Below are 23,647 nucleotides of genomic sequence, written 5' to 3'. Positions count from 1 at the left end.
TTGCATAAATGCCTTTCCTTTTTCAAAGCCCTCTGAGGACACTGTTTTGTGTTATCATATATGGTTTCTTAGAAAAACAAGGCAGAGAGAGGCAGAAAGCCTGGGACAAGGCGCTATCCCACGGCCGAGCTGGTGTGGCCGAGGTTGACGTCCCAGGGCGGAACCAGCGCCAGTTCCACCCTGCCCACCCTGGCTGGGTGTGCTCCAGCAGCCCGCCAGGTGAGCGCTCATCTGGGAAGGGCCAAACCAGGTGGAAGAGCCGGCTCGGTGCCCTTGCTGTGCTCGCGGCTCTGGTTGCCATGGGGAAGTGTGGGGAAAATGGGCCTCCCTGCCCTAACGTTCCTTAAGGACACATCCAGGACAAGGTGAGGCAGCAGGCGGCCCCTCTTCCCACCGAAGCACCACTGAGCTTTAGAGCTGCAGGGGTCAGTGCTGGGCCTCGAGGGGGCCCTCCAGGTCCTGGAGATGCAGCTGGGCCACGAACTTTTGACAGAAGGCAAGTGATGGCTTCTTTCTGGAACAGCACTTGGGACGACACTCACCCCCAAGCTGGCCACGGAGCAGCTCAAAGCATCCCCAGCCACGAGTTAATTAACCCTCCCAGCACCTCTCTAAAGGAGATAATTATTACTCATATCCCCTCCGTAGGTGGTTAAACCCAGGCCCATAGGGGTTGAGCGAGTGTATTAAATGCCCCATAGAGAAGTTACTCTGCATCAGAGCTTAATCTAACCTGCCTCTTAATTAGTCGGGGCGATTAGTTTCCAGCTACTTTCAAAGACTCCAGTTTTGGTTTTTTTTTTTCTTCTTCTTTTTCTTCTAAAAACCATATGCAATGCTCCAGAAAAAGAAAACCCCAGAAGAACATAAATCTCAAACTGTGTCCAACTTGGTCTCTGTGGGCAGAGCTGAGGGGAATGGATGCGGGGGCCGGGGTAGTTCTACCCCAAAGGCTCTGCTTCTTAGGTGAATCGGCCCTTCCCAGCTGATGGGTGATGTCTTTATGGGATAGGTGGGGAGGGCGGCAAGAGATTAGAATTCCTTCTAAGCCTTGCTGCCATGCTCCTGCTTTCAGAAGATCTAGAAGCAGTGCTGGAGATTCAGGCGTCTGCAGGGCACAGCCCCCATGACGTGTAGGGTTAATCGACCAGAAGGCTCAGGGCCCTGGGTTCAGCCACCCTACCTGCAGATCGCTGGCTTCCTTTGGGGCCTCAGGGCTGACATTTACCCGACCGAGGTCTTGGGGGGCCCCCACGGTGCTGGGAGGGACTTCCAGGGCCATCCTCTGGCTCATGCCTTTTCATTCCCAGCAACCTCCCTCCTGCAGGGGTTGACTCATTTTAGAGCCTTCCTTCCTCCAGACTTGTGAAAGTTGCTTTTACCAAAAGCCTGTTCCAGAGTTCTCAGATCTTTGGGGGAGACCTCAGGGGCGGGTATGGAATCAGTGAGGGCTGCATATTCCAGACTGCTGGGAGGGGAGAGTTTGGTGATGAGGATGCTGAGCCCGCAAAAGAATGGGATTTGCTCGAGGGCGTTGGGGGGACCCCAAAGGCTCTTTGTTTTTCCCAGGAGGATTTTATCGTGAATATGACTTACCTTCTTTCTGTCCATGATTTTGTATGTTTTCTATAACCAGGTTTCTTAAGTCCAGATTCACCTTTATTGCCTACTGCACGGCTTTGTTTCCTGGCTAACTTGTGGAATTCAGTGCTTTATTACTAGTTCCTAATGCTGTATAACCAGTCACCCCTAAACCTAGTGGCCTAAATCCACAATGAGCGTTGACTGTCTCTCCTGTTTTTTATGGACTGGGGAGCCACTTCGGCATTGGCTTGACCCGGTGGTTCTAGCTCGGGGGTTTCTCGAGACATTGGCAGGGGCTGGAATCAGCGGGCAGAACTGGCCCAGGGTGGGAGGCTTGTCTTCCAAGGAGAGCCCTCGCATGGCAGGAGCTGGGCCCTGTCTGTGTGGGGCATCTCTCCACGGGCCTGAGTGAGGGACCTTGCAACCTGGCAGCTGGACCCCCAGTCGGGTGGAAGGACTAAAACGTTGGCTGTCCTAGCCCCAGGAGTCGTGCCCTGTCCCTTGCACCGTTATTTCACTGGCCACTCAGGTTGCTGCCCTTGGTTCACTGCCCTCCAACAGCCCCATCCGTGCTCTGTCCTCACCAAGTGCTGAATTGGCAGAAGCTGGAAATAGCCTGCGGGGATGGGGTGGGGCTGTGGAAGCTGGAGAAGAGTGGGTGCCAGCCCAGGGCGCCCGGAGCCACCTGGCCTCGCGGGCTCGCAGCGGGGTCCGCGGCCGCAGCCCGGTCGTGGACGCTCTTCTCTGGAGCCCAGGGGCCTCGCGAAGCCCGCGGCCCTCACGTGCTCAGACTGGGCCGAGCCGGCAGCCGGGGGCCCAGAGGGATCCGGACTATACCCGCCGCGGTGGCCCGGGTGGAGAGAGCCGGTGTGAGTCCGCAGGCGCCCTCCCCGGGTGAACCGCGGAACTGCAGCAGGCAGGCTTCCACTGCACGGTCGGGCCTGGGAGTGGGCCCGGGAAGGACGCTGGACCAAGAGAGAAAAGAACCCTTGCAGCTGTTTTCCTGCCGCTGGGCCTGTTCGCAGGGCCTCCCAAGTGTATCAGCTCGTGTAACCCTCAGACAAGCCCTGGGGAGTCGGACTGCTGTTATCCCCCTTGTAGAGATAAGGAAACCGAGGCCCAGAGAAGGGAAGTCCCTTGCCTAAGGCCACACAACTGGGACAGGATGGAGCTGGCATTTGAACCTGAGCAATCTGGGCTTCAGTGTTCTTTGGAAGGACTGATGCTAAAGCTGAAACTCCAATACTTTGGCCACCTCATACGAAGAGTTGACTCATTGGAAAAGACCCTGATGCTGGGAGGGATTGGGGGCAGGAGGAGAAGAGGATGACAGAGGATGAGATGGCTGGATGGCATCACCGACTCGATGGACATGAGTTTGGGTGAACTCCGGGAGTTGGTGATGGACAGGGAGGCCTGGCGTGCTGCAATTCATGGGGTCACAAAGAGTCGGACACGACTGAGCGACTGAACTGAACTGAATCTGGGCTTCTTTCCCTGGCTCAGTTGGTAAAGAATCCGCCTGCAATGCAGGAAACCTGGGTTCAATTCCTGGGTCGGGAAGATCCCTTGGAGAAGGAAATGGCAACCCACTCCAGAGTTCTGCCCTGGAGAATCCCATGGACAGAGCAGCCTGGTGGGCTTCAGTCCATGAGGTTGCAAAGAGTTGGACACGACTTAATGACTAAACCACCATAATCTGGCCCCAGAGCTCCTACCCTGATTCCTGCTACCCGGATGCCTCCTGCTGCCTGGGCGCCCCTGGGCCTGTGCCTCTGCCCGTCGGAGCCTCGGTTTCCCAATGTGAGTGGCACGGAGTTGGGGGCAGGGCAGGACCGCACGGGCTCCACGCCCTCTCCTGCCGCTCCATGTGTGCCCGCGGCCGCGGCTCCCTCCCTAGCGCATGGCTGCCCGCTGGCCCTCAGAAACACGCGGTTCTGCTTTCAAGATGCCCCCGGCCCCGGAGAAGGTCAGGAGGCTGGGAGAATTGAGAGTTCGCCCGACGGGGGTGTGCTTCCGCTGTCACTGCGGGATGAGCCTGGGCATGCGATCACAGCGTGTGCGGCGCGGGGACAAAGAACGTGACACAGAGGGTGATCAGACAGGGAGGAGGCAGGCAGCGTCGCTTTCATCCACTCTCCTCCGAGCTCGTGGGGGAGGCGGCCTGTGAGACCTGCCCCTGGCCCTTCCCTCTGTTCCTGCCCTGACATCCGACCTCCAAGCAGCACAGCCTCTCCGGCCCCCAGGACTTTGTGATTCCAGCACACGGCCCTGGGTTTTTCATGTCCACCAATTAAGGGATTTGCTGGGTTGAGGCTTCTCAGGAACTCCATACAGATGTTGTGTTGGAGCCAGTGAGGGGGTGGTGAGAGCCACTCACTGGGTATTAATTGCCTGCTGCTGGGGAGCTGTGGCCCATGGCCTGTCAGGATCATTGGAACGTGGTGGCCCAGGACTAATAACGGGCAGGCTGGCTGATACCTGGGGCGTGGTGGGTGGGGGCGGGGGCTGGCCTGTGCCACCAGCATGCAGAGAGGTACCTGCTTGTAACTGGATGTGGACTGCTCGCTGGCCACAAGCAGACATCAGGAAGGCTGCACCTCCCCCGTATCTGGGCTCCTCTTTGTATCAGATGTGCAACAACAGGCCAGAATTTGAATCAGAAAATCAGCGACTATAGAGGGGATGATAGAAACAGCAAAAGGCCATTTGCAGATAGCACAGTCGTCATTGTTTCAGGCAGAAATCATCAACAGATGCGGAAATCAGTGGGCAGAATGGTGATGAACAACAAGAGGTGTGCCTCGTCTTAATGTATCTCTCCCCGAGATCTGTCGTGATTGGGAAGATGAGGGTGGTCCGTGCTACCGTCACGGGGGTGGGACAGATGACCTCAGGGGCCTCCGGATATCAGATGCCGAGAAGGACACAGCATCCCTGCTGAGCTGTTCCTGCTAAAAATGGCCTGTTTGGTAAAGTAAGGAGAGTGGGTGTTTCTTGGGGCTTGGACCAGCCCCTCCACAGTCAGTAATGCTCGACGTGGTCTGTGCACCAGGGGCAGCCCACTCCGCAGAGCATGCAAGGAAGGCAGAGTCTCAAGCCCTGCCCCCAACTTGGAGCAGAACCTGCACTTTGGTGGGACCCCCCGCTCCCTGCCAGGCACGCTACGTGCACCGTGAAGGCTGCAGACGGCTCCCTCAAGAGCTCGAATGCACCTCCCAGCTCTGAGGGTACGGTTTCCATCCAGTCAGTTTCGGCATCCCAGGGAGCCCTGAAGGAAGCCAGAACTTGGCGGCAGGACCCTGGCAGATAGGAGGGAGCCAGTGGGGATGTTGAGGCGGGTGACCTGGGAGCCGCTGGTTCCCTGGACGTTGGCGCAGAAGAGGTGGGGTCCTGGCACGTGAGGCCGGAGATGGCCCCTCCTCTCCGGTGCCCGCTTGTGCTGAGCTGCTGAACTGACGTCCCTCTCGAGCAGGAGGGGGTCAGTGGACCCTGCCTTGGAGATCGCGCATGGCCAAGGGCCCATCCCCCACTCCGGTCGCGGGGACGCCGTGGTCACTCGCTGTTTCCGAGGGAGAGTTCAGGAGGGTCAGTCCACGTGCTGGCTCCAGCACCGGCGTCTCAGCCAAGTGACTCACTGGAAACGGGAACATCTATTTGAGGGAATGTGTGACCACACAGCTCTGGAAAATCAAACGGGGGTGTCTGTGCCTGGTGGTCTGCCCCGAACATTGCTGCCGTCGCCACCTGGGTGAATCCGGGACTTGGCATGCCAGGGTGGCTGTTCATAAGGTGGGCTTCCAAGTGCTCTCACGCTGGGAGACGTCCATCCTGACAATAGATCATTGTCGAGAGCCTGGCCCGGAAGGCGGGGTCCTGTTAGAATAAATTAGGAGCAGGCACGTCTGAGCTATAATCATCACCACGAGGAGCTCTCCTGCTCGCCAAAAACTGTTTGGCGCTGCAGTGGACGCATCTATTAGTCCAGGCCCCGACAGCTTCAGATTGGATTGTGTGTGGGCTGTCTTTTCTTTTTTTTTTTTTTTTGTGGAAAGATGAAAGATTGGGGGCTATTGGAACATCTGTTCTGCCATCACTTGGGAAGTTTCAAGTCAGGCGAGTTTGTATTATTAGCCAGAGTGGGACATTTTATTCCCTGCACAGGGAATTCAAAAAGGAGAAACAGAAAAAGGTCAGAGCAGCGCACGGGTGATTTCCTTGTCCCCTGTCCTGGGGCCTCGGGTCTCCCGGGGCCTGGGGCTTTATAGGAACCGGCTCTACTTCAAGACAAGCTATCACGAAACGTGCGTCCTCCCTGGGAAGGGCGAGGGTCTGTAGGCTCCAGGAGGTCACCCGGGTGCCATCGGGGGCGGCGCCTGCCTTGCCTCGGCTGCACGCACAGCTCTCAATGCCGCCTCTGTCCACCCCCCCTCCGCTGCCCAGCGTCTCGGGGGGCCGGGACAGCAGATGAGGGTTCGGCGGTGTCACCGAGAACGCTGGCTCGTGCGAGGGACCAGCTGGAGGCAGGCGCTGGGGTCTGTTCGAGACAGATGGCTCTGTCAGATTTGGCTCCCGGAAATTGTGCAAGACACGCTGCACTTGGCGGGCCTGCAGAGGCCTGGGCTCCAGGGTGGCCTCGGTGCCGGCTCCATGTGGCCCGCCCGCCCCCCGTGCCACCCATGCCAGTGTTACAGGAGGACCTGTTGGGGGCCAGGGAGCTGACCGACCGCTGCGACCTCACAGCGACTCCCGGGCCGTCCCTGATCTGCCCACACCCCAGCCCCAGCCTCCTTGCCTCTTCTCACTCACTCCTGTCCGGCCCGGCTCCCCTGCTTGCTGTTGCTGGTGGAGCCAGCCGGGTCGCTGCCCCGGGGCCTTTGCGTGTGCAGTTCCTTCTGCCCGAAATCCCGTTCGTCCTGGCAGACACGTGCCTGGCACTTTCACTTCCTCCTGGGGCCCCTCCTGTTGTTACTTCCAGCAGCCACTGATCTAAATTCTAGCCCCAGCCCCGCAACTCCTCTCCCGCCTCCTCAGCTTTACTCTCCTCCACGTGTGTCCCTGACATACTGTCGTACTTACTTGGTGTCTGTGTCCCCCAGGGCCACCTAAACCTAAAGAACTAAGCTCCGTTGGCCCCGAGACGGCCTGGTTTGCTCATGCATGGCTGTGTGCGTGCTGCCAAGGTCAGTGCCTGGCACACAGTAGGTACTTAATAAATACTTGTGGATGGAAGAAGTGAAGATCAGTGAGAAAGAATCACTACTACCCTTGTCTCTCCACTTCTTGATGTTAAAAAAAATAATAATAATGAAACACTGACTCTGCACTCACTGGAGAATATCAGAACCAGGGCTCAGGGCAGGAACCTCACAGACGACAGAGACAAGTGGGCAGGCGGGTAGGCCCAGAGCACAGGGGTGACCCGCCTGGGGCCACGGTCAGCACCCGTGCGCCCAGCTCGCCGCCTCAGCCACCGGGCAAGGACATGGCCAGCCTCAGCATCTGCAGCACATCAACCTCGGCCTGGGAACCCGACACGGTTCCAGCAGGTTCTGATCCTAAGGGGCCCCTTGTCTGGAGGCGGACACCACTTAGAACAGAGGAAGTGAGGAAGTCGGGACTCAGTCTGCCCCTCTGAGGAGGAGCCAGTGAACCTGGCGCAAATGAGGTTGTGATGCCATGTGTGGCAAAGCCAAGAGACAAGTGTCATGTAATGAGGCTCCTTCTCGGATGTGACCCCAAACCCAGCCCCCAGGGCAGGACCCCCAGGAGGAAGTGCAGAAAGGGTTTGGGTGAGGCACCCAGAGGACAGACTCTGAGAGCTTCTTCCCGAGTCTCCCAGACACCATCTCCTCCGAAGGGCTTTCTCATCTCTGCAAGGCCCCGAGAGGCTGCGAGTTTGCCTGCGGTCACCCTGGGTTCGAGTCCACGTGCGCTGCAGTAGCCGGGGGCCCTGTAGGGGCCACGGAGAGTGGCTGTGTCGTCCCTGTTGGTTGTGGCAGCCTCACCTGTCCAGCCTTCGTGTTAGGTCTCTTGTCTGATCCTGGCAATGGGAGAACTCAGAAGTGGGCACCCACGGTTATCCCTGCTGCTGGCTGGCATTTTCTGAGCACTGGGTCAGGGTCAGTTAGCACTGTTACTAATACCTTGCGAGGATTGTCTCATATCTAGTTCCTCATGCATTGTTGGAGGTAGAGACCATTACTGTCGCCGGGATGCAGAAGGGTGATTGAGGCCCAGAGAGGGCAGGTAATTTGCCCAAAGTCACTCAGCTAGGAAGTGATAAACCAGGATTCAAACCATGGCAGCCTGACCCCCAGGACACGTCTAACCACGAGGGCTAAATGCACCCACAGGGCCGCCTAGCACCTGCTGCCACTTCCGGACCAGTGTTGGGAGGGCAGGGCAGGCTTTCCCCCAACAGGCCCACAAGGCCTCGCTCAAAGCGTCTTTGGAGTCTGCTCCTGGCCTCTCAGCAGCCCCTGTGCAAAACAAAGCCAGCAGTGTGGGAGGGGCCCTGGGAGGGAGCCCAGCCCCCCTACTCCGCCCCGCTGCCCAGCTGGCCCAGCTGGCCCCTCAGGACGAGCCGTGACAGCTGCTGGGGGATTTGCATGGGTAAGGGCCAGAGGGGTTAGGTGCGCTGAGCAGGTCCCCGGGGCGCCTGTCCATCAGATGGGCCCTCCTACATATGTGTGTGCATGTGCACGCATGAAGCTCAGGGCAGCTCATTCCTAGCCCCAAAGGGTCACTTGGCAGGCGAGGCCCGAGCAGACCCCTCTTTCATGGCCCTCCCAAGACGTCACGGACAAATAACTGTGCCTCTGAACATTCAAAACTGAAGCCAGCCTGGGCCCTGGGCTCCTGTCAGGCAGCTGCAGCCTCCATGACCCTTCACTGGTGGGGCATGGGCAGGAAGGAGGTGAGAGCAAGCTGCCGGCTGAGACCCGGGAGGCGGGAAGCGGAAGAGGCACTGTGCAGGGTTGGCAGTGGGCCTGGGGGCATGAGGGGCCACCTCTCCTGGCCCGCCCTCCATCCACATGGGCCAGGGGCTGGGCAAGCTGTGGGGACCCTGGGTGCTCAGCGAGAACCGACATCGCCTGGTGCCCCTGCCAGGCTGCTGCCTGAACCTAGGAGATGGGGGTCAGGCCACGGTGTCACTGGGGTAAGGTTTAGCTATTTATGCATCCTTAGTTTCCTCATCTGTAAAATGGGAGGTTTCTTGGTCTTTGTGAAAGTGCTGAGCACTTGGCCTGATGTTATCAAAATGCCACCATGACGCTGATGCTGACATGGTGGGTATTTACAAAGGACCAAATTACGTGGTCGAGCCTTGTGTGCTGGTCGGGAGGCCAGCTGACGTCTGTCTGCAGGGGCTGCCCAGAGGGGTGGCCTGGTGACATTCAGACTACGGGCAGGGGCCGTTGTCTTCTGGACTGATTGATTCTAGCCCCAAAAGGCTGTGAGTGAGAAGAAAAACTGCTCAGCCTCACAGGCTCTGTCCCCTGGCCCAGCTGGAACCATGCCTGTGCGGCTCCCATGTTTCAGGGGCTGGAGAAAGGGGGTTTGGGAGAGGGAGAGGCAACTGGAGACCCCAGGGGCCTGGACGGCTAAGGGCTGTTTGCGGGCAAAGATCTCTGGTCTCCAGGGAGGAGCCCGAGGGCCTTGTTGCCAAGTGGAAAGTAACCGTGGGCAGCGGGGAGCCTCTGTGGGTTTGGGGTGAGGGGCACCTCAAAGCCAGGGCCTGCTGGTCTCCCTGGGGACGGGGGCTGAGTCATCATTGAGAGCCATCCAGGTCTCTGGCACTGCATCCCAGGGGGCTGTGGAGGGAGTGTAGACCCCCTGCTCCCAGCTGAGACCCCTCTTCCCTGAAGGCTGGGCCCCATAGCCCCAGAGCAAGCCGCCTGGACTCTCCCTCCAGCAAAGATTTTCAGTGACGTGGCTGAGCACCCCCCTTCCTCTTCCTCCTTTGCTGGCGTTTCATCTCCCTCTTGCGTGTCCTCACAGGCGGAGGTTTTGGAGACAGGGCCAGGAGCGGGATCCAGGGTGCAGAATTCCAGAAGCCTGAACCCCCTGCCGCCGGCTGAGGGTGGGTCTGGGTCCAGACGGCCCCTTGTGGGGAAGGAGGCATTCCTTTCCCTCCCTGAAGGGCTGGCTGCTTAACCTTTCCCTTGATTCAGAAGTTTGGATGCCAGCTGCTGGACAGCTGAAATCTTTCCTTAGAGAGGTCAGTCATGTCACACCTGAGGCACCTGTCCTGCCCTTGGGCCCAGCTCATCCTGGCCAGCTGGCCTCCTGCGCTCCCAGGGCTGTCCTCTGATCACTCGGCCTTGTCCACATTGCTCCCGTGGCCTGGCCCCTCGACCAGGAGCGCTCAGGCCTTCAGGGATCCTGCCCTGAGGCTTCAGCATAATTGCATGCTGCTTTACATTGTTAGCTGAAACACAAGTGGGTCTGTTTCCTGGACCTCGATGTTAGGCCTTGAGAGATCTGTCATCCCTGGGGCTCCCATGTGCAGTTGGGCAGGTTCCACACTGCACAAGGAAACCCAGCCTGCACACCACTCCCTGAGTCATGAATCCTGGAGCAAGAGGAAACCTTTTCCTAAAGTAAACCTCTAATTTACACCTTGCTCCTCTTTTGGTAGTGATCTGTGACGTTAACCAGCTCTGCAAACAGCCTTGTGGGGGTTGAGACAGACAGAGAAGAAGGACTCTGCAGGCCATCCTTTAGTTTCTGCGTTACTTGGTTTTGCCCAGAGACTGACAGGGCCCAGGTCCTGTACTTCTTTGCCCCTCCCGCAGCCACCGCCCGCTCACACAGTCCCCCAGGAGTGGCCGCTCGAAGGGTCTGCCTAGTGCTCCAGGGCAGATGAGCAGGGAGGCGTTTCTCCACCATCAAAGCCACGTGTGCCGGCCGGAGCAGGGCTGCTGGCCCCCGACAGTCACAGAGCAGCAGCAGACCCTGACACGGCCCTGACGGCACGGGGTCTGGGATCCCGAGGCAGCACAAGCCCAGCGCGGCAGCCACTCTGCAGAAGGGCGCCTTTGTGCCTGTCTGGTTCTGGCTGTATTTTTTTTCCTTCCCGAGGCAATGAAGCGACGTGTTCTGGATTATTCCCTTCCTTCCCTGCCCTGGGGGAGGTTGCCACACTTCCCGCCTCCTCCTCCTCCTCGGCCCTGTGCTCCTGGGCGTTCTGGGGTGTTGAATGGAGGTCTGTCTGCCCTGGTAGGGTGGACATGCCCACGAGGCTCAGGGCCTTGGCGTGGACACAGTGTGTGGCCTCTGCCCAGCAGGCAGGAGGGCCTCACCCCAGCCCCTCTTCCCCTGCCAGCCCCAGCTTCTGACCAAGCCTCTGACCACAGGGAGACCCTCCGCATACCGTCCTCACTCTGCAGGAGGCTAGGGGCACAGGTCCGGCCTGGCCAAGTCGTCCAGTGGCGAGAGGCCGCCTCCCAGGCCTCTCTGTGGGGTCAGCAAACCCCTGGCCGGGCTGTGCCCTCCTCCCTTCTAAGCACAGAACACTGCCCTTGTCACTCTTACCACAAAAGGCCCTTATTCCCCTCCATCTTTTATTAGTGCTGGCTTTGCATTGACTGGGTCAGGCTTAGACAGAAATACTGCAGCCCTGCCCTTGACCCTCGGCGCCCAGTAAGGAGGCAGACGGCTAAACAGAAGAACCAGCGTCAGCCTGGGAGGGACCACATCCCACATCTGCGGCTCCTCGCTGTGCATCTTTGGGTGAATCGCTTAACCTGTCTGTGCTGTGACGTCTTCTCTGTGGAACGGGGCTAATAACGGATGTCACTTCTCTTCTGAAGAATGATTATGTGTGGGTGTGTGTGCAGGTTAAGCTGTTTCATTTTTGATCAGTTTTACTGAGATATAATTTATATACAATAAAACCTGTGAGTTTTAAGTGCCAAATACAGTGAGTTCTGACAAATGTATGTAGTCACGTAGCCACTGTCATAGTCATCACACAGACTGTCTCCATCACACCGGAGAGTTCTGTGTGCCCCTTCGTGGTCAGTCCCCTGTCCCTACCCTACCCCTCGCAGCCGCTAGTCTGTTCACTTTCATCAGCTGGGCCTTTTCTCTTAGCTATTGGGCAAGTTACAGACCTGCTTTAGTGTCCTGGGACAGGTGTAACAAATGCCTACGGACTCGGCGGCCTCAATCAACAGAGAGATCTTCTCTCAAGTTCCAGAGGCAGAGGTCTGAGGTCAGGGTGTCGACGGGGCTGGGTCCTGCTGTAGTAGGCTTGGGGTGAACCACTGTTCGTGTGTTTGTAAATTCCTTAAAATTTCATTCCAGCCGGGCTGCCGTGACAGTTTTCATTCCATTCATTCCTTACTGCCTAACGGGTTGCCCCAGTCACAAATTGGCCCGTCACCTTTGAAGTTTACGTTCCCTCTCGCCCCTCTGTCACGGGGCTCCCTCATCACCTGCCGGGCTCATTGTGGGGGACCCTGTGAACTCGGGAGCTAAGTGGACTGACTCCACCCCAAAATGTGAGGATGAAGACGGGAAACGGGCCTGCCTATGCAGAGCTCAGTGGAAGGCCCGCCTTCTCGGAGGACGGGTCGGGCCGGGTCACTACTGTGAAAGCTTGGCTCTACTGGTCCAGTTCCGAGGCTGCCCTACTCTCCGCCAGCCACCAGGATCCTGTTGGAAAGAGCAGGTTCCGACTCCACGGGCCAGGGAGGGCCTGAGACCCTGTACACCCACGGAGCTCCGCTGGTTTGTGGAGAGCCCTCTGAGGCCCCCAGACCCGTCCAGCCAGCCGCCTCCTCTGCCAGATGACTACAAGAGGCAGACACGACACCTTCAAGAAGAAACTTGATCTTCAGCCCTCTCCGGCCCGGCAAGGGCATCACCCACCCAGTGACCCTCCCCGGCATGTCCTGTTTCCTGGCCACTCACCCCGCCCCACGACCAGCCCCTCACCAGCCTGCTGGGGTGATTCCAGATTCTTCCTGGCTCCATCCTCCACTCCCCACCTCCACGCAGCTGTGGTTTCGGCTGCACCTGCAGACGGACTCAGGGGAGACGGCCGAATCTTGGCCAGAACACTTGCAGGCAAGATGTCACCCAAGATGGCCTGATATTTCCAGCCAGGCAGGAGGAGGAGGCCCATTTCCACCCCAGATAGACTGTCCTTCGGGTGGGGGGCCGCGAGTAGCAGCCCCTGGGTGTTCTGGGGTGCCCCATCCCCGCTGAAGGTGGGCAGGTGTGCCCAAGGACAGGGAGGCAGGTGGACTGGCCCCTGCATTTTCACCTGGCTGTTGCCAAGGGGGAGGGGAAGGGGGTGAAGTTCCACCTGCCCAAGTGTCCCCAGCTTGAGCCCACAGGTCCCTGGGGGGCTTGTGGAGGTGCTGTAACTGCAGGTCCCACATGGGGGCTCCCAGAGCTCGGCCAGGTCTTCCCAGGTTCCCTCCACGTGGGTATGGAAAGGGGTGAGCAGGCGCCCAGCTCCTTGCTTTAGCACAACGACGTCAACATCCCTTAAGCCGCAGGTGAGGGAAGTTTCTATCCCTGCTGTTTTCTCTTTTTGGCGGTACCGCACAGCTTATGGAAACTTAGTTCCCAGACAAGGGGTTGAACCTGCGCCCTTGGCCGTGGAAGTGTGGGGGTCTTAACCGCTGGACTGCTGGGGAAGTCTTTCTTGTTCTTAATGAGTTTCACATAGTGCTCTCTAGTTCCTGCGATCCACGTCGCTTCTCAGAAGTCTAAGAAGAAAGGCCTCCCTGGCCCACAAGATTGTGTGGTTTTATCGTTGCACTGTGGCTGGGTCAGACCTCAGCAGTGCCCCAGCGTCTGCCGGGCCAGGCCTGCTGCTCTCGTGGACCTGAGGGCTCCTGGTGCTCAGAGGATGGGCTGGAGGGTCTGGGATGCAAGGCTGGCCCTGGGAGCCCCTGGGGGTGGACTGTGGCCCCTGTGGTCCTAGGAGGTGAGGCTGTGGGGGTGGGGGGTTCAAGGTTGGACTTGAGTGGGACCTGGCCCCACGGTGGGGCCAGGACACAGTGACGTAAACCAGCAGCCCCCGTGGGAGGAGCAGAGGCCCCGTTGGACTGGAAGCGTCCTGGTGGTTGGCGTTGATTCTGTAGGTGGCAGGCAGCAGTGACCGCTTTTGACAGGCAAGTGACACCAGGGGAATTCTCCCCTAGGACGCTTCTCGGTGGCTTGCAGGGGTCCACCCCGGGCTGGTATTTAACAGGCAGCCTCCGCCTCTGCTCTGTCCTTCCACCTTGCAGACCTGCCGGGACACAGGGGAGAGGCTGGGAGGGGCGGAATCTGGACCAGGGTGGCCGATCCCAGGGCCATGCGTGCCTTGGTCCCTGCCTGCCCTTTGGGGAGAGGGGCCTCCTTAGGGCACCCCCACTCTTGCGCTCAGCTGACCAGCGACTCCGTTCTATCTCAGCAGCTCAAGATGAGCCCCCAGCCCGGGCACTATCTTCTGTGGCTGCTTAAAAAATGACTGATGGCTAAAACCATGCATGCACATTTATTCTCTTACAGTCTGTAAGTCCGACACGGGTCTTGTGGGGCTAAAACCAAAGCGTTGGCACAGCCAGTTCCTTTCTGGAGGGAGAGTCTGTTTCCTGGTCTTTTCCAGCCTTGGGAGGAGCCCACGCTCCTTGGCTGTGGTCCCTTCCTTCTTCATAGCAGCAGCATTGCGTGGCTTTGACCTGCTTCCACTCATCATGACTGGGGACCACCTGGATAACCGAGGATCCTCTTCCAGCTCAAGACCCTTAACTTTGTCACCCCCGTGAAGTCCCTTGAGTTACATCAGGTCATGTGTTTACAGGTTCTGGTGATTAGGGTGGACTTGTCTTTGAGGGCCACTGCTGTGCCTGCCACACCCTGGGTGACCAGTTGGCCAGCAGGTGGAGGCCAGCAACGGGGGGCGGGGGGCAGGAGAGACAGCAGAGCGCAGGGCCCAGCCCTGGGCGAGCATGTTTCCACTTCTCAAGGTCAGCCAGCCCAAAGACAGCCTTTCTTTGCAGCCCTTTGCAGCCAGCCTGGGCAGTGGGACCCCTCTGTGAATGAAGGCCCCCCCAAATTTCAGGAAGTCACTTGGTTGGGGAGCCTCTTTCCAGTGTTGTCCTTGGAGTCAAGAACACCCCCTTTGGCTGGTTGATGTCCTTGGTCCATGAGAGTGGCCTCTGGGAGGGACCTCTCTTTGTCTAGCCCTGACAGAAGAGCTCTCATATTAATTAAAAGGCGCAAGCCCAGTTACTGTCATGGCTAGGACACGGACGCTTGGTTGTCGATGGCATAGAATTTGTGGAGTGGTTCAGAGGGGGTCTACGTATTTGTGTACATGGTGTTGGACAGTTTTCCTTCTTGGCCAGCAAAGCCCCTCGCTCCAGCCACCTGTGGTTGTGGACACCCCTCCTCTGTCTGTCTGTCTGTCTTCCTGACATTCTGCAGCCCTGTCTCCCAGCCTGCCATGGGGCATGGTCTTCTAGGTGGCAAATTTGTTCAGTAAACATCGTATATCACGATTCCAGTCAAACCTCGTACTGTCTCATCTTCAGGGAGAAAATGCATTTGGGGTTGACCTGGCAAGCCTGGGCTTCCATTGTGACCCAACTGGTAAAGAGTTCCCCTGCAATGAGGGAGACCTGAGTTCAATCCCTGGGTTGGGAAGATCCCTTGGAGAAGGGAAAGGCTACCCACTCCAGTATTCTGGCCTGGAGAATTCCACGGGGTCGCAAAGAGTCAGACACGACTGAGCGATTTTCACTTTACTTGACAAGTCTCGGAAATATGCTGGCCCAGTAGTACCTTGTTGATGGGTTCGGTTCTGAATGTCCTAGGCGCTGAGTCTGGCAGAATTCCTGTGTCTGTTTGCGAAGTGGCCGGTTTTCAGGACAGCAGGCTGGTGGGTGATCACGCTGGAGGCAGGATCCAGGCTTCTGGGTCCACCGAGCAGATAGGGGAAGCTGTGACTTGCCCACGGGTGCAGGGAGCGTGTCCTCAAGCGGACCTGCCTCTGGGCCTCCAGTGAGCTTGCTCTTGTTTTAGGATTCAAGGGCAGCAAGTCCCATTTGAGGCCTCTGCCCCATCCCTTCCTCTGCAGAAATTAACTGTAGACTTGACGATCATGTTTAGTTACTGTGTTACAATAGATACAATAAAAAAACCTGCCATTTTAATCGTTAAGTGGACAGTTCAGTGGCATCACGTACATTCACAGCATTGTACAACCATCACTACTGTCTCCTTCCAGAACTCTTTCATCTTTCCAGACAGAAACTGCACCCCCTCCAGCCAGCCCTGGTACCTCTTGTCCGTCTCTTGTCTTGTGAGCAGGCCTGCTCTGGGTGGGTCCTATAGATGGAATCATCCCCTGCTTGCCTGTTTGTCTGGTGTCTGGCTCACCGTGATGTTTTATGGGTTCGCACCTGCTATAGCTCTGTTGGCGCTTAGCTCCTTTTCGTGGCTGAGTACTGCTCCGCTGTGTGGAGAGACCACAGTTCGTTCATCCACTCAGTGGTTAAGCACAGTATTTTTAGAGCCGTCACTGTGCTTCTGGCTCCCACCTTGGTTCTCACGACAAGCCTGGACTTTAGATCCCAGCCTCACAGGGTTTACAAAGGTGACCAGCTCAGCCCTGACCACCCACCTAGCTTCCCCCTGAGCTGGGATGCCTGGAGAGGGCTTGCACGCCTTGCCCTGCACCCTGAGCCCCCAAGCTGGCCTCCTGCCTGTGTTTGGGGGTGCTGAGGGCCTGGAGGAGACTTGGGCAGGGTGGCAATGTGTCAGCTGGTCCCATGAGCTGGCGCCGCAGGGCTCAGTCACCTCTCTGGCCCCCTCGGGAGTGGGACGGAAGGTTTGGGGGAAAGGGTCCAGCTGCCCTCCCCCCAACCCTTCAGGGGGGTTTCCTTTCCCTGCACCCTCCCACCGCTCAGAATTCTTGCAGTTCCAGCTGCCAGCTCTCTGAAGTGGCACAGAACCTTCCCAAACCCAGAGAGCTGGCGGGGACCCGTCCCCACTTCCCTCTCACCTCACATGGCGCCAGGCCCGCTGCAGGAATGTTTATGGTTAAACCTCCCAAGTCGAGCGACCGTGTTGACTTTATGAGCTGTGTGGGCCCAGCAGAGCGGTGCCCTCTGTGAATGTGTGCTGACAACCCAGGCAGTTGCCAGCAGCGGCCTTTGCTTGGGGGATGCGTGGAATTCCTGGGGGCGCTTGGAGAAGCCCCTGGAATGGGGTGGCCCCTGGGAGAAGGATCCCATGGATGATGAGCGCTTTCCAGAGAATATAGTCACCTCCTAAAAGTCTGTCCTGGAACACACAGGCCTGTCTGCACTCACCTGTACAAGCCCCACACGGGTGGGGGTGGGGGGAGATTGGGGTAGCCCCAGCTGCCCTCAGCACGCACCCGGAAGGGTGTTCACCAAAGTGATGTCAGGGCGCTGATCTCAGACCTGTGCGCTTTGTGGATCCTCCGTGGGGACTGCATCCTGACCCCTGTCTATCCTGCGTTCAGCTCCGTGGCTGTGTCTCATCTCTCTGTGACCTTGGAGCCGGGCCGCACACCCCTGGGTCCTCTCCCAGGGCAGGGCAGAGGGGTCCCCCCACCGGCAGCAGTCCACACGGGCCTACCCTCCCTCCACGTGGCCCAGAGGCCCCGGGTGTCAGACCTGCTGTTTGTCTCACAAAACACACGCTGCGACCTTGCCCCCCACCAGCCTATCACCCCCAGGCCCCAGAGCCAAGCCCCACTGGGGGATCCAGGTGCAGTGGTGAGGGGGAGAGGAGTAAGCCCACCTGGGGTCCATGACCAGGGGGATGGCTGGCCTCCTGGGTGCGTGAAGAGCCTCCAGAAACAGCAGAGCTCTCCAGGCAGCCGCCCCCCTACCCCCCCGCCCTGCCCGCAGCCCTCTGAGCAGCTGCTAATGGCTGCTCCGCATCTCCAAATCCTCCACTTCCAGTTTCCCGTCTCAGAATGTCACCTGGGGGAGGAGGCGCAGCCCAGGAAGGGAGAGAGGAAATAAAAGGGAGAGAGAGCCAGCTCGAACGCACACTCTAATCTTCGCTTGGCGGCTCAGCTTTCAGGAGCCCCAATTAATCATTATTAATTTAATCCGGGATGACTCAGAGTCGTCGTGACAAGAGATCAGCTGCGATTTATCCCACCTGCTAAGAGACGACCTTATCAGAATTCAATGAATTCATCATCGCGTTAAGCAAGGACCCTAATGAATCTCTTGTCTGCCCAGTGTACTGAATGACCATCAGCCTCGAGTGACTCATGGCCCCCACACCTCCGTGCGGGGCTGCGGTCCAGGCTCCTCATGGACAGCACGGGGGGCCAGGCTGGGCTCAGGCAGGAGCACCCAGCCTGCCCCCTTCTCTAGCACCAAATGAGAGTCGTGATGTTCTGCTATAGTGCCAGCTGCTCTCGCATGCATTGTGCATCAGAACCGCCAGGGGTGCTGGTTTAAAACGTGGGTGACAGTTCCTCCTCAGAGCTCCTGATTCAGACGGCGTGAGCTGGGCCCTGGTATCTGCGTCTTAACAAACCCCTAATAACGCTAAGACAGAAGGCCCGTATGTCTTTCCCTGAGAGCCCTGTGAGTTCCTTGAGGTGGGATCTTGCCTGAGCCATTGTTAAGGTTTGGTGTATTAGACAGGGTGGGTGATGCTAGCTGCTGTGATAAACAGCCCCCAACCATTCATGGTTAATGCAGAGAAAACTGAGTCTCGTCTGCATCGTAGTCCAATAGGGTGTTCAGTAGGTCTTCCCGGAGGTGGTTCAGGGTTCCAGGCACTGCCGTCTCTTGGGACCTCAGAGCCCTCAATGTTAACCTGCGAGTCCTGAGAGGTGGAAAGTGTCGCTTAGCTGTGTATCCAGAGCTGTGGGTCCTGTTTGGTGAACATTGGCTGGTCTCTGCCTCGTGCAAGGCCTGGCAGGGTTCTCAGCACATGCCTGGCATTTAGGTGAGGTGGCCAAGTGACTGGAGGCTTGCCCTGTGGTGGTCACTCTGATTTAGCTTGTTTCTGGGGCTCCAGGACACGCTCCAGCCATGCTGAGATCAGGAGCACCCGAAAAGTGAGGTGCCTTGGGTCTGAGACCCATGTGCCAAATCAGCGCTGGGCCACAGCCAGATGTCCCCAGAGCAGGGCCCACCCTGATGCCACCGCCACCTGTGGTCGGTGTGTGGCGGCTGCGGCCCTGCCCTGCCTGTTGTCTGATCCTGCTGCCCACCTCCTCCTGCGGGAGACCTCCCTGTCACCAGAGGGCGCGAAGGCGCCCCGTCCTCTAAACTCACGGCAATCCTAGAAAGTGGCCCTTCCTGAGCTCTGGCTGTGTGCCCAGGGTTCTTCCTGGACTCATTCATCTGACCCTCACAACAGACTGGGGGCCAGTGGGGTCTACTCTTGACCCCATTCTATCAGACAGATAGACTGAGGCCCAGAGAGGTAAATTGGCCTGCCCAAGACCACCCAGCTTGCAAGCCGCAGACCAAGTTACAGATGGCCGGGCTGTGGAGCCTGGCTGCCTGGGTTCACAGCTGGCCCTGCCTCCTGTGCTCTGGGGGCCTGGGAGAAGTGACTTTAACCTGATCTTGCCTCAGTGTCCCCATGGGTAAAACGAAGGTGAGAACAGCACGCACCCTTTGGGGTGACGGCAAGGATGAAGTGAGGGAACATGCTTGAAGTCCCGGCCAGGGTGAGTGTCCAGCGGCACAGTGTGTGGGCCGCTGCAGCTCCTGCTTTCTCAGGCCCGAGGCCCTTGGAAGCTCCATGTGCTCTTTGGGGCCTGGCCAAGGGCATCCTAGCTGATCGACCACAGGAGGGTCCTGCTTCCTTGCTCTGGGCAAAGGCAGCGACCCATGCAAGGAGAACAGGACCAGAGTGGTCCTGGAGGGCAGAAGTAGATCCCACAGTTGAGGCCTGGACAGAGGCAGATGGCAGGAGTTTCTTCTGGAGGCCCCAGGGTGGCTGACTGTCCAAGCTTAGGGGACAGGGCGGCTGCTGTGTGACCTCTCTGCACCAGATGCCCAAAATCATGGACTTTGAAAGCACAGAGGGACCTCAGCAGCAGCCTTCCTGTTCCATGTGGGGACACTGAGTTACGGGAGGAGGGTGGTGCCGACCCCTCCGCTGTTCCGTTCGGAGCTCAGGGTGGCCCCGGGCTGATGCCCAGGCCAGGTGTCTTGCACGGCCGTGGCCAGGAGACAATGGGCACTCAGGTGATGTGGAGGCCACGGGGCCTCACTTATGAGGCTGAGTTCCTGCCAGGGGCAGCTCGGTTCCACGTCAGGAGAAGCCCCACGCTTGTGTCTTCAGAACGGAAATGGAAAGAGGGCTTTCAGGATTGAAATGAACAGCCACCGAGGCCACAGGTTCACAGGCTACAGACAGGGCCTCGCTGGACACAGGCAGCCACTGTCCCACCCCAGGGAGGCTGAATGTCCCCACTTCTGCCAGCATCACGACTGCCATGCAGTGCTCTTATCAGGGATAATGCTAGCCTCCTAGAAAGAAATCAGGCTTCCCCATCACTAAACACCCCCTGCTTTAGGGCTGCACCCAGATCGGGACTCACTTCCTTACAGCCTGCCAGAGGCCGAGCTGCACAGCCCAGGTCCTGTTAGAAACCTGCGCCTTCCCCCAGCCTGGCCCCTGTCATGGGGCACCCCGCATTCCTTGGGGCGCATGCCCCTCGTTGCAGATGCATCAGAGATGCAGGTGGTGGGCCCTGCCCTGGCAACACTCCTCCCTGGGGGTCCCGGGTTCTCCTCCTACTCCCAGTGCAGGCTGAGGGCCAGCAGTGACCCTAGACTCCCCTGCGCCTTACAAACCTGGGAGCTTTTAACAAAATCTTGATGCCCGGCGCCCCCCCCGGCCAGCTGAAGCCAAAGCTGACAGAGCCTCAGGCTCAGTGTTTGGTGAAGCCCTGGTGATGCTGCTGTGCGGCCAGCTGTTGTTGCTCAGTCGCTCAGTCGTGTCCAGCTCTTTGCAACCCCACGGACTGCCGCACGCCAGGCTTCCCTGTCCTTCACCATCTCCTGGAGTTTGCTCAGACTCCTGTCCATTGACTCGATGATGCCATCCAACCAACTCATCCTCTGTCACCCAAGGCAGGAATTTCTGCTGCAGGAAAAGAGCAAGAACATTCTCTGGTAATTTACTAGCTACCAGTGCCCCCACTCCACCCCCAGCTCTGGCTTTGTTCCTGTGCAACGTGGCTTCCCAATCCTCCCCTCTCCGCGGGGCGTCAGGGCAGGGAACAGGAGGGCAGGTGGTGACACGCTGGAGCGCTGACCCAGCCGAGCAGGTCTGGGGAGGGAGGTGGCCAGCACGGCAGGCTCTGGGAGCCACGCTGCCCCAGGATGAGGTGAGGGGGTTGGACACGCTTAATCACGGGCCGCTTGGTGGTGGTTCCTGCGAATGGGAGGTGTCAAGGGCAAGTAGGTTTACTTGGGATGGAGCCAGGGGCTCCCACAGACTGGAGGCGGGGTTCCAGAAGACTTTGTAATTCAGTAGGGGAAGGAGCTTTCTAGTTATCTGAGGCCAACCAGAAAGGGGGCTCCCTCTGTCCCTGGGTGAGGCCACATGGGGGCAGCTTGGAGAGAACTTGGGTTGGGAAATCTCTCTTATCTGTTTAGTAAAACTGGCCCCCCGCAAAGATGCTCAAGAGGCAAGCTCAGCTTGCATTGCTGTGTATGTCCACAGAGCCTGAGGTACATGTATTTTAAACACCTTGCCCGTGGAAGGCGCTCGGTAAACTGTGCAAGTCTGGAAACTAGACAGTCCCTCTCCATTCAGTTTAAATCAGAGACGTTTTGACCAGAAGCCCTTTGGAGGAACCAGGGCAAGTTCAGAATTCTAAGGTCGTATTTTCTGCCACCGTGACCCACCGGAGGAATTCTCCCCAGTTAGGACCCATGCTACCTCGGATGGAGGGCTGGACCTTTCTGCTGACTTGGGGGTGCTTTGCAAGAGCCCTTAAAGCCATGTGGTGGTGTGGGAGGCCGGACTCGGTCTGGAGACAGGTCACAAGCACAGCGGTGGTAGGGCTCCGGAGCTGGCCTGGGGACGAGGATGTGACTGCGAGCCTGTGTGGGGCCTGGGAGCCTGCGTGTCTAGCCTGCTTCAGGGGACGCTGACTCTGTGGGCCCGGACCCATTGCCCAACAGAAGTGGGCTGCCAGCCGCGCATGGAGCGTCACAGCGTCAAGTAGTCACATTTTAGAGGTGAAAAGGAAAGGTGAGGTTAGTCTTAAGGGTAGGCTTTATTTCCCTTGGTCTGTCTGAAACAGCATGTCACAGGAGGTGATCGGCTGGGCCGGGCAGGAGGCAGCGTGTCCTTCTGTGGTCCTCCAGGCGGGGAACCGTGTCTGCAGCTGCCACGGCTGCCTGCCCGCGGCCCCCCTGCTCTGCAGGCTCCATCTGGGGCTAATGGTCCCTTTTCCATGGCTGGCCTGCACACTGGCACTCGGGAGCGTGGCTCTGCCGTAGAGCTGGGCAGCAGGCTGGTCCCCTGTGTGCCGGGCCGGCTGGCGTCCCTGGCTGAGAGGTGGCCGCAGCAGAGAAGCCCCCCATTGTGCCCGCAGCAGCTGATGTGCTTACAGCTGGCGCCCCCCCACCCCCACCCCCCGCCTCCTCCTCCTCCTCCTCCGCCCCAGCTCGGGAACAAACATCTCTTCTTACAAAAAAATAAAAAAGGAGAAGTGACAGGGGTCGTGGCTGTGCTTTCCACATGACCTGCCGGGGAACAGAGTGCGTCTTTGTTAATCCAACCGTCTGTCAGTCGGCCTCTGCACGGAGGCATAAGCCACTTAGCGCGGCCTCACCCCTGACCCGCCATCGGGCGCTCAGCTGGGCCCGGCCGGGGGGGCGGGTGGGGGGGGCGCGTGCTGGCCTTGGCCGGTGCCTCCTGCCGTCTCCCCCACCAGCTGACCCCCAGCGGGGCGGCCCACACGGAGCTGCGCTGACGACGGTGTCCGAGGAGGACCGGGCCGCCGCGCCGTCCGTCTGTCAGACGCCCCTCACTGCCAGGGGCCTCTGTCTCCTCCATCAGGGAGGCGGAATACGAGCCATGGCCACCCCACTGGGTGGCAGCGCTCAAGAAGCAGTAGCTGTGTTTGTCCGACCCCCATTCTCTTTTCAACAGGTCTGTGTTTGATCTGTTTGGCTGTGCAGGGTCTTTGTTGTGGCACGTGGGGTCTAGTTCACCGCCCCCCACCCCACCCCCAGGGATCGAACCTGGGCCCCTGCTGTTGGGAGCGTGGAGTCTTAGCCACTGGACCCCCAGGGAAGTCCCTAAATCATCGTTTGGGTTACTATTGCATCATCCCACCCTTCGTTTCCATAGTGACTGGGATGGGCCTGCCCTCCTCTCCCCTCACCCCTTCCTCCCTCCTGTCTCTCTACGCCTGCCCCCGCACCCCCCACTACACCCCCCTCCCCGCCCTCTCACCTGCTCCCCCTCCTGGCTCCTGGCTCCTGCTCCTTCTGTCTCCCTCCTCCCTGCTCCCAGGCGCCAGGCATCGCTCCCCAGCCCCTCTACAGTGTCCAGGGTGTGACTGCCCAGGCACGCCAGGTGAGATGGGGGCCCTGGAGGAGCAGGCCAGGCCAAGGAGGGGGGCCTCCAGCCCTGTCTGGAAAGGGCGTCCAGGGAGGGTGCTCGGCCGACTCTGGCCTGCCTGCCCTGCTAGGCAGCTGGTCAGCTGGCCCAGGTGGGCTGTGGTCCCCCACGCGGGGAGCCCCCACTCCCACTGTTTGCAGCCAAAGCCCTGAATTGGAAAGTCTTCTCTGGGGGCCGGGGCACTTGCCCAGGGCGCACACAGAGGGGCCAGGGCCCGGCTCCTTGCCCCGACCCTGTATCCTTCAGCCCCGCACCCCCACGCCCCTGGTACTTCACAGCTCCCCAGGCAGAGCAATTGGAGGCTAAATATAGCCACGCCAGCCTCTCCTCGGCAGTCCAGGAATGGTGGTGGGCTGTCAAGACCAATTAGCTGGTCTGCCCGCAGGCGGGGGTTCTGACAGCGCGGAGGACAGCTGGGAGGGGCGGCACGGCTGCTTCTGCACCAGATTCC

General features: G+C 59.0%; 1 protein-coding gene across 6 annotated transcripts in view; it reads left to right on the top strand.

The window, feature by feature from the left end:
* The window catches only part of GSE1 (Gse1 coiled-coil protein), a 399,869-nt gene that overhangs the window by 89,298 nt on the left and 286,924 nt on the right, over positions 1-23,647 (top strand). The gene's annotated exons all lie outside the window — the stretch shown is intronic.

The sequence above is a fragment of the Bos mutus genome, chromosome 18 (genome assembly GCF_027580195.1).
Source record: "Bos mutus isolate GX-2022 chromosome 18, NWIPB_WYAK_1.1, whole genome shotgun sequence".
Taxonomy (NCBI): domain Eukaryota; kingdom Metazoa; phylum Chordata; class Mammalia; order Artiodactyla; family Bovidae; genus Bos; species Bos mutus.
The sequence above is the reverse complement of the archived record's forward strand: the minus strand, read 5'-3'. Positions and strand labels throughout refer to the sequence as shown.